The following is a 15136-nucleotide window of genomic DNA, read 5'->3' as shown; positions in this document are numbered from 1 at the left end:
GTAAATTACTCATTAGCTTGACTAATTTCTCACTGGGTATCTTTTCTCTAATCCTTTCTTGGTTGTTTTCTTTGATTTTCTTGGTTAAGTTCTTGCAAAGTTTGATAGTCTCAATATCTAACGGCAATTATAGATGTATTTCCCCTAATAGCACATACAAAAAGTGGGTTTTTCTTGCCATTTAGCCTAAAGGTTGTATTTTTACATGAGTAAGAGCAAAAAGTCTGTTCAGATTGTGGTACTGTAAGGTGTAGAGCCGTATCCTACTGAGTTTTCTTGAAGCTAATCATTGCACCCCACCTTATTTGGGGGACTTTTAAGAAGTTTCAGACCCTAAGATATTATGGAACCTTGAATTCTTTACTTTAAAGGTGAAAGACAGCCTGAATCTACAGGTTAAAGTCACCTCTTGGCCTCAAATTGTTGTATTTTTCTTCTTCTTCTGGGTTCAACTGATGCTTGTTCTCTACATATCTGGTCAGAGGACACTGACAAAGGTGATGCCACCACTTTATGCAAGGAGAGATCGAGAATATATGTTATGATGCATATTAATTTCCTGTTGATATACATTTTTAAGCATATAAAGTTGCTTTTCTATTTTTTTAGTGTTTGCCTTATTTGTCAGGTAATATTTAGGTTTCTTTATTAACCATATGAAAGTAAAGCCTGACTTTCATTGCGTTAAAGTTTTACTGCGTGGATTCTTCTGTATTTTAAATGAAAAACGCTTTCAATTTTTATAGTTTTGTGGTTGTTGATATTCTGATTATGGGGCTTATTAATGACAACAAGCCTTTCTTGAATTGTTATATCCCAAAAAGGCAGTTTGCTAAAAGGCTGATCTCTGTAAGTTAAATTAAATCCCTGTTAGTTGTTAGTGTGCAGCTCTTTCTCTCATTTATGATTCATTTGACATGTTTTTTTACATATAGACAACTGACTTGTGATTATAAAACTCTTTCAAATTCTACAACAGCCACTGACACAACCAGCATCAATCTGCCTGCAGACAGAACTCAAATTTCACTCAATTACAGCTCTATAAATATTAATATTCAGAACATCACACACCGTCAGTTCATCCTGCAGTTCAGACACAGTGCAGATCGCCCCCTAGTGTTGGGTATGGTGTACTGCAGGAGGTGGTGTGTGAGGTGTAAAATCTCCTACTCAGTGACAGCACTCAGAAAAGTCAAGAGGCTATCTCCTTTTCATTGTGACAAACACACACACCCTGACCCTCAGCCCATATCAGGGTAACACACTCCCAGCCTGCAGCTATCAGAGAGCGGCTAGCGGTGGGCTAAAAACACAGAGGAGGAGCTGATTTAGATCTGGAGACTTCACAGAGCAACCACACATGCCTGGAATCTGATTTTTATTATAGACATATGCAGAAGAAACAAAAAATATGCGGTACATAATGTAATTAGAGCAAAATGTGGAAATACATGTTTGTTTTTGTGTGCTGTGATCACAAAGACGTTAGAAAGAAAGAAGAAAAGCGACAATGGAAAAGAAAGAAAGAAAGAGAAAGAAAGAAAAAGAAAGAAAAAGAAAGAAAGAAAGAAAGAAAGAAAGGAGCAGCCATTATATCGATCATGCTATCAAACGCTTCACACAACTTTACTGCACAGCCATACCCCAGGGCCCGTTGCCATGGCGACGTGGTGATGAAGAGAGCGCGGGGCTGATGTCAGGGTCACCCAGAGTGTGAAGAGAGGGAGGAGGTGTGTGTGTGTGTGTGTGTGTGTGTGTGTGTGTGTGTGTGTGTGTGTGTGTGTGTGTGTGTGTGTGTGTGTGTGTGTGTGTGTGTGTGAGTGAACAGGGGAGGTTTTGCCGAGCAGATCTGTCAGTACCTCTTTGGACTTTTGCCAAACACCATCCAAGCTCTCTCTCTCTCTCTCTCTCTCTGTGTGTGTGTGTGTGTCACCGTTAGCCCCTGCCATCAGTTTTCAATTAGGGGGTTAGTCAAACTGAGAAAGTACATCACACGAGCATTATTAGGCTGGATATTCAATATGACTGCTGCGTTATTGCGGGGAGAGGGGGAGTAAATAGAACTAGTTCTGCTAATGTTCCTCCATTAATAAAACTAGTTCTATTTAATTCTGATGCTAGTTGTGTAGAGCGTGTGTGTGTTTGTTTTCTATGTGTGTGTGTGTTCTATGTGTGTGTGCCAGCAGCAATGTAGTTTGGATAAAATTAACTCACTATGAAACAAAGAGACACCTGAGATTGCAAGACACACACACACACACACACACACACACACACACACACACACACACACACACACACACACACAATACGTCCAAAAACCTTACACGCTGCACTGCCACCCACTGGAGGGTTGAGGTAAAAGCAGCTCCTCCGGATGGAAAGTCCTCCAGGAGACACAGAATGAAACCACTACTGCTAGTATTTACCCTCCTGTTATTCTCATTTATGGACACCAAAAAATACTGCTTCCTTGTATGAAAAAAAATCCAAAAATTCAGCAAAAAATTACCCAAATTTCAGAAAATTTGCACAACCATCTGGAAGAAAATTCCAGTAATTCCTTAAAAGTTTCCCTTTAAAAAAAAAGTTTTAATTTAAAAAAAAAATTCCTCAAATTTGGCAAGAAAATTCTTGTAAACATTTTCAAAAAATGAGTAAAACTCTTCCAGAAAAAATCCTAAAAATATCTAAAATGATTTCATATATATCAGTAAAACTTCTAATATAAGAACATTTTTGACATTTCTTTTTTCCACCAAAAAATGTTCAAAGATTTCCCAAAAATGAAATGATCATGTACACTGTAAAAAAAAATGTTATTTTTATGGTAAAGTTCCAGCAGCTTTGATAGCCAGAACGCGGCTGTAAAATCACATTAAAACATTTACTTCAATAACGGTGAAGAAATGAATTGATACTGCTGATTTTACGGTTTAAAAATGTGCTTTATTCCATATTGTTTCTTACTGTAAAAAAAAAGTTCCAGCCTTTAAAATCTTGAAAATTTACAAGTTTGTGTGACTTATTATAAATATTCCAGTATTTGTCGATTATCAGCACAACAGGTTGTGTTTTTAACAATAAATGTGTATTTTTAGCTGCAGCTGTCATAAATATTACAGCATATGTTCGTTATTAACAAAAAAGTACATCAACTGGACCGTCACAAACCAATGATTACATGAAATAAATCAGCACAACAGGAGGTCCATCTAAGTGTGAAAACATTTGTTTTGAGAAATAAACACAAAAATTACAGTACTGATTTGTAATTTTCTTTTAAATAACTGTGCAAGAGTAGAAAGAAGAAAAAATTTGAAAATACAGTTTATTTACAGTGATTAATTGTTAAATAAACATTATCAAACTGTTTTAGAGTTAGATTTTTACTTTCATGGTTTGACAGCTTTTTACTGTAAAATTTACAAACTTTTTTTTACAGTGTTGGTCATTTTTGTGTACAAAAATTGTAATTAAGTTGACATACATATGTTCTTGGTTGTCACTTTTAATTTAGTTTCAGGAATGTGAAATTAGCAGCATTCTTTGATAAATAGATCATTTTTTTGTAGATGAGTTGGTTGAAAATTTCTATAATTTCCGTTGCAATAAAGTGGAATGTGAACATTTATCACTTTTATTTATATCTTCAACATTTTGCCAATATTTACATATAATAATACTTCATATGGTAAAAACTGTACTTTGAGAATACGGTTATTGGGTTTTTTTTAGTGTCTGCCTGCAAAATACAAACGTAAAGAGCCTCATAAACGCTGTCATACTTTAATCTATTGAGCTAAAACTAAACCCCACGTCCAACAAAGTGCTCTCCTCACGCCGTGTGATGCCTCATCCGTAACATCTGACAACACGTCACATTCAGGTGAAACAAAGAAAAGTTTGTTCACTTTTACAGCAGAGGAAACTCTTGACCCTACATCTCTCAGTGACGTGTCAACTGTTCTGCCACGCTTTGCTGAATGAACTCATTTACTGTATGTACAGAGCAGTCATTCAAAGTGTGTGATAGGGATTAAAATAGAGGTTCATGACCATTACACAGGCTAAAAAAAAAAAATCACACAATCCTGTTACAATAGACACTGAAGAGGGAAAAGCGATGCACACCTCATGAAAACACTGATCGGTTCATAGAATCCTAACGTCACATAAAAAAGTGGTTGATTCTGCAAAACCTCTTAATGATGCTGTCAGAATTTTAAAAAAAAAACACGTTTAAGTTCTGTAAACTAACAAAGACGACATGCTAACAGTGACTACAGTTTTGGGATGGGACACAAACTGAAGTCTCCAACATAAAAACAGACTTGTGAAACATCTATCTGCCTCCATAACTCTTGATTTCCTTGTTGCTACAGAAAAGACAAATACTTATCACAGTGGTGCTCCACTTTCTGCACGCTGCACCAATATAACAACATAAATATCAGGAATACATCCATGCTCAGCTCCTATTATCAAAATTAAAGGTGGAATCTGGAGAAATGTTGCTGATATTTTGCAAATGTGCATATTTACATTTATTTATTAGAATGGAACCAATTTAACATCCGTCTCTCCTCCGCCTTCCTTTACCCCCGTCTGATGCATAAGCAGGAATATTACAGTATTCTACTGCATGGACATGCACAGGGATAGAGTTATAGAGCTTCATGCAACAGAGATGTGCATAAGCATATTATTATCAGCAACCACACACAAAAAAACAGACAGAAAGTGGAAGATATTTGCTGAATTTGACAAAAACTGTGTTTGATTAGAATCACTGATTTTACTTTTAAGTTCACTGCCAATGCAACAAGCCAGGCATCCCATTACAACCTATAATAAAAGTTAAAAGTCCCTTTACGCATCTGCAATTTACACCTTTTGATCAACCCTTAATCATTTACCACAGCCATGATTCATTCTAACTTTAGTCGTTGCTCTGCACAGATATTGCAAAAACATGGATTTTAAATAATATTCAATAAATGTTGCTTTTCTTTTTTTTAAACCATTCAACGTGAGTGTCATTGTCTGCTATAAAAACAGATTATTCACCTCCATGTGAACAAAAACCTCATATTAGAAGACAAACCGGTCTAGAAATAACAGAGAAGATGTTGACTAAGTCATGGATCTGTTTTGTATTTCATATATTTTTAAGAAGCTTCCACAGATCTGACAAATCCATAAAACCAGTTAAATCATGCAGCAGTTTTCCAAACACACATGGCAGACATACAGTCAGAGATGTGAGCGACCAGGCGAGGACATACAGAAAGATAATATTGATTTGGTTTGGAGTATAACTGCTAATATACACACACACTTGAAAAGAGTCAGAGAGTTTATTTAAGAGCCTCTTGAGAAGCAAAGCAAATGATTACAGCCGTTCACCTTTTCTTTCTGGTGGGTTTTTATCCTCTCTTTCTCTGCCTCGCTCTGTCTTTCATCGGCGTGATAACGAGGTTGTAAGAGCTTGTTAACCTCACACACACACCGCAGCTCAACCCGAAACCACAGCCGGCTGCATGTGTGTCCTCCGCTCTGCCCGCTTCTGTCAGCACATGATTTGAAAATACTTAGGATGAAGTAATATTTGCCTCCAGCCATTTGTGTGTGTTTGTCTAAGAGGGAGCGGGAGAGATGATTCCACATTAGAATGTTTAACTAAGGCTTACCAAGCCCGCTAGTGTGTGTGTGTGTGTGTGTGTGTGTGTGTGTGTGTGTTCGTTCCCTGGCTGCAGCTTTACAATGTCAGAGTGTTGGCGACCAGGTGTAAAATGTTGCTTCCTCGGCAACGCTGTAACCAGGAACAGACAAACACTAGAAGCAGCCAATCACAGCGAGGAACAGCCTCTGACTACTCCCCAGCCCGAGCCATGTTAGAGCCATGTTAGAGCCATGTAACACGCTGACACGCTCTGACCTGTCATGAAGACGTGTCATCCTTTGAATAACGTCCATCTTTACGGTCCACTTGGGGCTGAGTCCTGATCTGGTTTCATGTTTATAAAACAACCAGATTCATTAAAGCTGCACTAATCAATATGTTTTATATGAAGTATTGATCCGTGGTCATTCATAGAACCAACAGTGAATTTTCATCTATCGCTGTAATTTTTCTTGTGCTTAAAGCTGTTAAACTCTTTGTTTGGTTGAACAGCCCCGACCAACGCTGTTCTGATTGAGTCTCTCAGCTCTCATCAGGCTTTCAGCAGCAGGTGGCTGTTTTTAGTTAGAAGTTTCTGTAAACCGACTGCGCTCTACCCGCTCAGACAAACACAGTAAGCTGAGCGTTAAGCGGCTAAAGATCCAGACATCTTTCTCAACTGTTGGTGGAGACTAAAGGCGGGGTTATGATTTCACCACGAACGTGACACATGAAAATGAGACACTTGGAAATCCGCTCGAGAGAATGTGCCTGACTTGACACTCCATGCGGCGTGTCCTCCCAATCTGCAGGGGGCAGTGTATCGAAACACACGTCTACCTAGCCTACTTCAGTACTAGAGTAGAAGAAGTTTGCCATCATTTACGAAACTTACAACATGGCATTTTACCAAATAGCTGCATTACAGCAGTTAGTTTTAATTTCTGGGATTCAACAGGAGTCAGGCATGAACAAGAAGCCACCACAGCTTTACAACGACATTCAGGGTCAGACCGTGCTTTCAAGAAGTGTCTGGATTCACCACCAACAAGGATGAAGACAGAGCAGCAGGATCTGAGGTCTAGAATCCATCTGATAGCAAAATGTTCTGTCACCATCCATCTCCATCCACAAGGAGGGAAAGACTCTACAAGCCTGACGTTAAGATCAACAGAGATATTGAAATGATTTGGGGATTTCCTTTTTGCAAATAAATGAAATGTAAATCCACTGTGAACTGATGGCTCTTTTGCATTGTTTTCTTTTGTTGCTTTTAGCGCAGCATTGATATCTCGTTTCACTGCTCTTGTTGTTTTGGCGCTCAGCATTATGCGTTTCATTAAACATGAGATTTATCGGCAGGAGTGTTCAGCTCCATTTCTCTGCTCAGCGTTCATCTCAAATATAGACAGATAAGATCATTCATAGGGCAAATTAAGCCTTATATGTTGTTAAATTTCAACAAGATTATAACAGGGAAGCAACTTGAAATATTGCACATAAAATGACAATACAGAGGCTGCTATACATGCCAGTTTATGTGGTCCATGTTATGAGTCCACATCACTATTTTGGCATGGGAAAACTGCAAAAAAATTGCTGTATTTGCCACATTTCAAATTAAACTGATGTTAGAGGTCTCAAATATGGGAAAACGTCAATCAAAGACTGTTTTTTTTTTATCAAAAATAAGGATACATCCATATTTATACACTTACAGGGTTCCTAATATTGCACTTTATTAAAAATTCTGCACTTTTTCCTCATTTTAAGAGTCTGTAATTATAAATTTGGCCTTAACTGCAGACAATAAAATATCTGGATCTGCTGGAAACACATTTGTTTGTGTTTTATCTCCTAATAGCCGATAGCAGTGACACTTAAATAAGATTATTTACAGGGTTGTTCACCTAAAATAGAAGAAAGAGATTTAGAAATATTTAAACTACTTCTGGTAATGTCAGTGGGTCAACAAGTTACAAACAGGCATCTGGTGTTTTTCAGACATGGAGGCTCTAACTAAGAGACATTAATCTGTTGCATTATGGGAAATGTAGGATTTTAAACCATGAACAGAAATGGCCTTTCCTGCATTCAATTTCAGCTTTTTGATATGCTTCTTGAAAAAATCTTGCAAATTTAGGCAAGTGAAACACTACATTCCTTAAGTCTACTATTTACAAGCCTAATAATGCTTTAAAATCACTGGTTTCATGTTGACTTTTACATGTTTTTATGTATTTTCTGGTAAAGATTAGCTCATGCAGTTCACTCATGCAGATGTCAGTCATTCACACTGATGTAGCCTTAAAATCACAGGTGCTTCTTGATCTCTTTTTGGACTTGATAAACCTCAAAAGAAAGCAGCGTCTCCCTTCACAAGCTGCATACAAATCAAGCAGAGACTCATTCTCTCTTTTAAAGCGGTTACTTTTGCCTGGAAGTTCAGGACCACCGGCTGAAAGTCGACAGTATTTCACAGTGGAAATAACCCCAAAGCTCCGACACCGTGATACTCTGAAGAGGTAGAAATATGACTACATCCTGTTTCATGTATCATCTTACAGCTGCCAAAGGGTCCGTCATCCTCAGGTGGAGGTTTTCAGATAAGGCTGGACCACACTGCCCCTAGTGGCTGCATGGGAAAGTGACAGACGGGGGGAGAGAGCGTCATAAATTCTACCTCGATCTGTTTCCTCTCACTCCAGAGACAGAAAAATGAGATAGATCGATTCCTCCAAAAATCCCACCAGTGGCAATGGAAGAGTTATGTCTACTCCCAAAGAGACTCACACACACTCACACACATTTGCACAGCGTCACACTGCACTGCCCCCCACAGTTCAACCAGAGGAACTACATCACAGTCTGCTCCCATCAGCTTCCACATGACTGGTCCCTTTGCTGTCAGTCAGCCAATCAGAGGCCAGATATAAAGCAGGGGTGAACATCTGAAGTGTGTATAAAGTGTGCAGTTACACACACACACACACACACACACACACACACACACACACACACACACACACACACACACATAATGGTGTTTTGTGTCACGTACACTCTGCAGCAGGTCCATTCTGGTAGTGAGTAGTTCTGTCAGACTGATCCACTTGTTTCCTTGCATCAGAGTGAAGTTGCTGCTGAGCTCTCAGTAGTTTTCCAGCTCAGATCTGAAGCAGCGTCTGTCCCAGAGTGCATGAGGTTGTGTGTTCCCATGTGCATGAGGTTGTGTGTTCCCAGAGTGCATGAGGTTGTGTGTTCATGACTCACGGCTCTGGAATCGGGTGTGGTTCTGTTAGCTTAAACGTGTGACTGACAGGTGAATGGGAGCAGGAGTTTACCTTCTCCTCCGCTGCATTTACACCTGATCTCTCACTGTGTGCCCTTTAATTCTACTCTATCTCTCTTCTTTCAACCCCGCAGTATAAATGCATATAAATTACTTACATATTTAATATATTAGTTGTAATTTGAATGCATGTTTTTGAAAGTTCAGGTGCAAAAATGCCATTCAGTGCATGTTTTATTACTGAATCCTGCAGGTGTCATGGAGAAAAATAAAACACACCTGTGCAAAAATATTTATAAATCCCAAATGTTCATATTTAAGGGTTAAAAGTAGACATTTTGACATTTTCAATAAATGCAAGTGTTGTTTTAAAAGTCAATAAAAGAAGATATATTTTATATTTCCGGGTTCAAATGAACAGAAATAAAAAATCTCTTGAAGCGTATGATCATATTTTTTTTTTACCACAATCATTAATTACAGGCTCAAAAACCTCGAAATATTTTAGCCCAACTGATCCAAAATGCATTTAAATGCCTGTAATAAAACACAGATGACTCAAAACTTTGATTTCTAACAAAACATGTGGGGTTACTACAATGATAATGTCTGTTTGTATGTTTAATGTCCTTCAAAAGTTTGCTAACAGCAGAATAAAATTAAGACAAATCTTAAATTTGGTCAAAATCTAAATAAAATATTTAAATAACTACATATGCATTGTAATTCTGGCATTATCTGTTTTATGTTTGCTTGGCTGTGGTTCTGGTTTTCTGCACATTTTTCTTTTGTGCTGTTAAAATACTCTAAACAGTGGCATAAACTGTGCATTCAATAAAAATCTGTAGAAGGTGTGAATGTGAATTTCTGACTGAGTTTGTATCCATGTTTTATATTAGTCTAACATCAGCTCACCTAATAGAGGCAGACACTTTAAAATCCTGATCAAATAAGTTGTTAAATAGATTTAAAAAAGAAATCCTGTAGCACGAGATGTAATCAGAATAATTACCTTCAACTATTCACTCAGGCAGATTTCCTACACAGTTAAGTCCAACCTTAAATCTATTTTTCTCTCTTCTAATTTCTCTGGTCTTATAAAAACAGGACACGCTTCGTTCTTGAACAGAAGACTCCATTCATGGAAACTTGGCAGCTCCATCTGCAGCCTTTTCTCCGTACAGCTACCTGCTTTTCTTGGAGCCTCCACCATCCCTGCTTCTCTTTCTGTTTCCTCCTTCTGTATTATTTCCACTTTATCCCTGCAGCTCCTGATTACTATAATCATCACAAAATCAGCTGAACAAGGCCGGCGTTTACTGTCGACACTGCTGAGTGCTGTTAATGTGGATATAAACACGTGCACAGTGTTAATGTGCACGCTGACAGACTTATGTTGTGTTGGCAGTATGGAGGTGTTACGCTTTGCCAAATAGTGCGCCTCTGTAAGGACTGAGAGAGCATGCAGCAGGTCAAATACTGCTCCATAATCATCAGGAAAGCTCAGTCAGAGTAATGTTTGTGTGCTGCAGCTTCCTCCTCGTATCCGATTGGCTGAAAGCTCACAGTGAACCCTCCACGACCCCGTCATGACCCCTCAGTGCCCTCACCGGAGTACCACACCCCACCCTCCATAGGGCGTGATGATCTTAGATAATCAACCTGTACATACAGCTGTGGTTCCTCATGCAGTGAATTTAAAGCTAAATAGCTCCTCTTATTTCCCTTTATTGTATCATCCACATTACACTGCATCGCTGGTTAAAGGCTGGTCTATAATGAAATATATTTATGGGTTTATTTGTAAAGGAAAGCAGTTTTCATCTGGGTCAGTATATAATTGTGGGACTTTTTGTATCATAGTTAACCACGCCTGACGTACATCAGCGGGGTTACTGCATTCGCTTCGGTATCTGGCTGGGTAATGTGTGTATGTCCGGTCAGATATCTCTGCAAGTGCTGAAGTCAGGATATTCAAACTTGGCACTGAAGATCAGTCTAAGGTCCCCTGCTTAGTTGTGGAGTTAGAGGTCAGCAGATCAAGTAGGAAGGGATATACGTAGGATGATCTAAATTGATACAGAGTACCATGCATGGGCGAGGTTCTGCCCTCTACTGGAGGCTCGTCTAGTTGATATTTTTGTTGTTTTCAGGCCCAAAACCAACATGGCCGCCTTTAACCAAACACCACATGGCATTTTAGAGAAAGATTCTTCGAAGTACTATATATACAACTGATTTCTACAGATATCATAGTAAACCTGTTGACTACTTTATACTAAATAAGTCAGAAAGCCTTGGAGTCTGGCCAGTCTTTTCTTGAGGAGGAAATGACATCATGTGGAGCAGGTCATGTGATCTGGAATCAACACACTTCCTGGAGAGGAGTTTTTGGAACGGGGAACTTAGTGGAAAGGGATTTAATTAGTTATTTTCCATATAAGATTTGATATATTGCCAAAAAAGAAATATCTGTCATGATTACCTCACCTTAATAAAAGAACACAATCCAAACTATTCCTGAATCAGCTCATTTTATTATTGTTTAGCTCATTAGAAGGTGGTTGGTGTTAAATTCAGACGGTTATTTAGTTGACATTTTAGTGAAATCTAGTCAGTTTTTATTAATATGTGATTGCTTCCATAATAAATAATTGTGGATTTTTTAAAGACATGATCATAATTAACATAAAAACATTAGTTTTTTAAAAACTTTTAATAAAAATGTATGCAAGATCCACGGACTTCAAAAATCTCTCAGAGGTTGACAAATTTGTTGAATTTGTTTTCATTATTTGTGTAATTTGACCTTTGTTTTATTGTGAAGCGCTAATAGAATGTTACTATTTTGATTGCTGTTGTATGATATAACATCCTCATCTGTATACATATCAGTGTGTAACCATCACATAAACACAGTGAATCCCACATTCACACATTCTGCTGCCACTAACTGACAAAACTGACTTTCAGCTCCAAGTCTAGTTTCACTGACTACAAGAAAAAGTCTGTGTGAGTGTAAACAATCAAAAGCAACAATACTTGCGTTTAAAATGTATAAACCTTATATCTTTTCAGCGTTTTCTAAAGCTTTATACTTCTATCATCACTGGTTTTTGTCTTTAACTGTGATAAATGTGAAGTTAAAGTGAACTGCTGCACCTCATTCTGCTCATTTCAACGCTTCGGTACCAACAGAAAACATTCCATCAGAACAACAGAACCCTCCTCCTGCTTGTGATTACAGCATTCATATCAGCAATAAAACCTTATAGACTTGAATCCTCTGCAAACGAGGCAAAGTGACCAAATCCTGGAAACACGATTAAAGGAAATAGATCAAATTCAAACGACCACAGCAGGAATGAGTCCGCTCTGCAGATTAGCATGTTAGCGCTGATAGAGATTAGAGATGTCTGTCAGTGCTGCCGGGGACTTTAATGCTTTTTATGCATGCATCCACACATTTATTGTATTTTTATAGCAGCATTAGTGGAACCGAGGGACTCTGTGGAGCCCCTCAGGGGTCATGTCATGGAAAGGAAATATTTACTTGATAATCTATGTGAACGGATAAATAAATGCGTCTCCTCCGCCTCATGAAACGTGTTATATGTGCTTCAGGCTACGTCCACGCTAATACGTTTCATTTTTAAATGAAAATAATGTCTATAACAGCACTTCAAGATTACTTCTGAAATAATCTCTGTCTGCACCAACATGAGTGGAAACGCACGTTGTTTGACCCTTAACGTGCGCTGGCCATGCACGTGGAAGCATGAAGCAGGAGGTTAGCTGTACATGACATGCAGTGATGGGTAAGACCTGATCAGGAGGGAAACGTGGCTGTTTGCATCACCGCCTCCAAAAGTCTTATCTTCTTTCAGTTTTCACATCATCTCATTTTTCAGGAGCAATATTTTATCATCATGTATAATATTATTGATTACTATTTATTCGTTTTTACTGTTCTATTCCAGCTTTATTTGAGAGTAATGTATCTCTATCTTGCTGCTTTTCTACTTTTTAGAACTGCTTTTATTGTCATTTCGTTTTTTCTGAGCTACTACATCTGGTAAAGGAATTCCCTTCAGGACTACTATAGTTTTATATTATCCTGTCTTACATTGACTACGTTTATATGCAGTCAATAACCCTTTCATAACCGGAATATTAGCAATAACCCGGTTGCTTACGGCCATGTAAACACCCGCAAAAACCTGAATATGATCATATTCCGGTTTTTATAAACCCGAATAAGACCCCTGGGTTACTCCTTTTCTAACCTGAATATCTCGTAATATAAACGCGCATCAGAATATCCCCATAGAAAGAAACATTAATTTGCGTTCTGCGCATGTTTTATCCGAAAGGAGTCTTGGTCTTTTGAGTACAGCAACGACTTGTATTCTGCGTCTGGTGCCGGAAATACACAAGGAGAGGTAAACAGACATGGCGAAACCCACACGCGGCAGCACAGCGAGGAGGAAACGGACTACTTTATTAGCATTGTAAAAGACATGAATATAATGTCTTTCATTGACGGCAGAAAGCATCGTGTCATGACGTTGTCTGTGCGTCTCGGTTTGGATGGGAATATCCCAATTGATTACGCTGATCATGTAAACAGGAGTAACTGTCTGTTTAGGCACATAAACGGGTTATTCCAAATGTTTCAGAAACCGGAATATTGACCTTAACCCGAATATTGATGGCATATAAACGTAGTCAATAAAATTGAAAATAGAGTTTCTAAAAGGTCTCTTTTCATGGACCTAAACCTGTATTTTCATAGAGACAAAAGGAGAGAACACCTGGCAAATGTTTACTAAATACGTTTTCGAAATTACCTAAGTGCATGTGAAGAAGGTCTCTGTTTTAAATACATTCTGCTTCCCCTCATGGTTTTACTCTGTGGATGTTCTCACGCAGGTTTTTGACTCCATACGTTTCCTATATGTTCATAATAAATGCATGAAGTGTATTTGAGAGCTCAGTTTTCACCAGTTCTCTGCTTTCATGAGCACGTAAAGAGGCTGCACCGTATTCTAGATAATTAAAGTTTGATCAAATGGATGATTTATTTCTCTGATGTGTTGTAAATCTGAGGTAACACCGGATGTCTCTTCATTCTTAGCTGAGACAGGAACATATTACTTCTTGTTGACCATTTGTGCAGCTTGAAGTTTAATGCTGAGATCAAACTGAAAACACGTATAGTCCAGTGGTCAGTGAAGACATTCAGATTCTGATTCATCACATAAAAGCATGAAAGAAGCATCGAATCACAAATTCATTCTGCAGCTTGACAACATTATAGACTTACAGCCAGAGTTGTGAAAAACACTGTTTGATGACAGAAACAATGAGAACAGAGTGACCAAAAGCTGATGAAATCATATAAACTGCCTCCTTATCCTTGTTGATTTTGTTGTTTTCTATTTCATTCATAATTTTTTATATATTTGTCTCAAAATAATGCACCTACAAAATGTGCACACAACCATTCATTCCCCAGTGCATAAATTAATCAGATAACCAGAAAAAAAGCACAATTTGCAATCAACCCCCAGCCTTTTAGCAGTAAAAATTAAAGCTTAGGAAAGAAATGACTGCTGTTTTTAGTAGCTTCTTTAGTTTTTAACTCAGATGTAAATGTGAAGAGGAGACGACAAGTAGTATTCCTAAAAAAGTGGACTGTAATCGCTCACACCACTGCTGTCTGATTAGATGTGTCTGGAATGGAAGGAGGTTTTCGGCAGGTTTGCGTGAGCCTCATCGAGCTCATCAGTTAGAATCCACTATCAGGTTCCACATGGTGCCAGGCTTCAGTACCAGGTCATGAATTAAGAATAACAGCAGCGGAACAACAAACAACCTGCTCTCCTGTCCCACTGGAGGAAACTATAACCCGGTACAGTAGCACATGAAACTAATACGAACAGCACATTTTCATTTAAAGATTTAAGGAGGCGACACTGAGCCTTTTCTATTAACTTTGACATAAACGAGGAAACAGCACCTGTAACCATGGTAACCGGTAACAACGATGCTGTGGCCTCAAAGTGTCTGAAGACAAAAAAATTAAAGAGCCAAAACTTAGACAAACATATCCCTCACAAAATCTAGACGAGGTGTTTAGTTTTAGACAAAAACTTAATGACAATGAAATCTGC

Source organism: Acanthochromis polyacanthus, chromosome 2 (assembly GCF_021347895.1).
Source record: "Acanthochromis polyacanthus isolate Apoly-LR-REF ecotype Palm Island chromosome 2, KAUST_Apoly_ChrSc, whole genome shotgun sequence".
NCBI lineage: Eukaryota > Metazoa > Chordata > Actinopteri > Pomacentridae > Acanthochromis > Acanthochromis polyacanthus.
Note: the sequence above shows the minus strand (reverse complement) of the source record.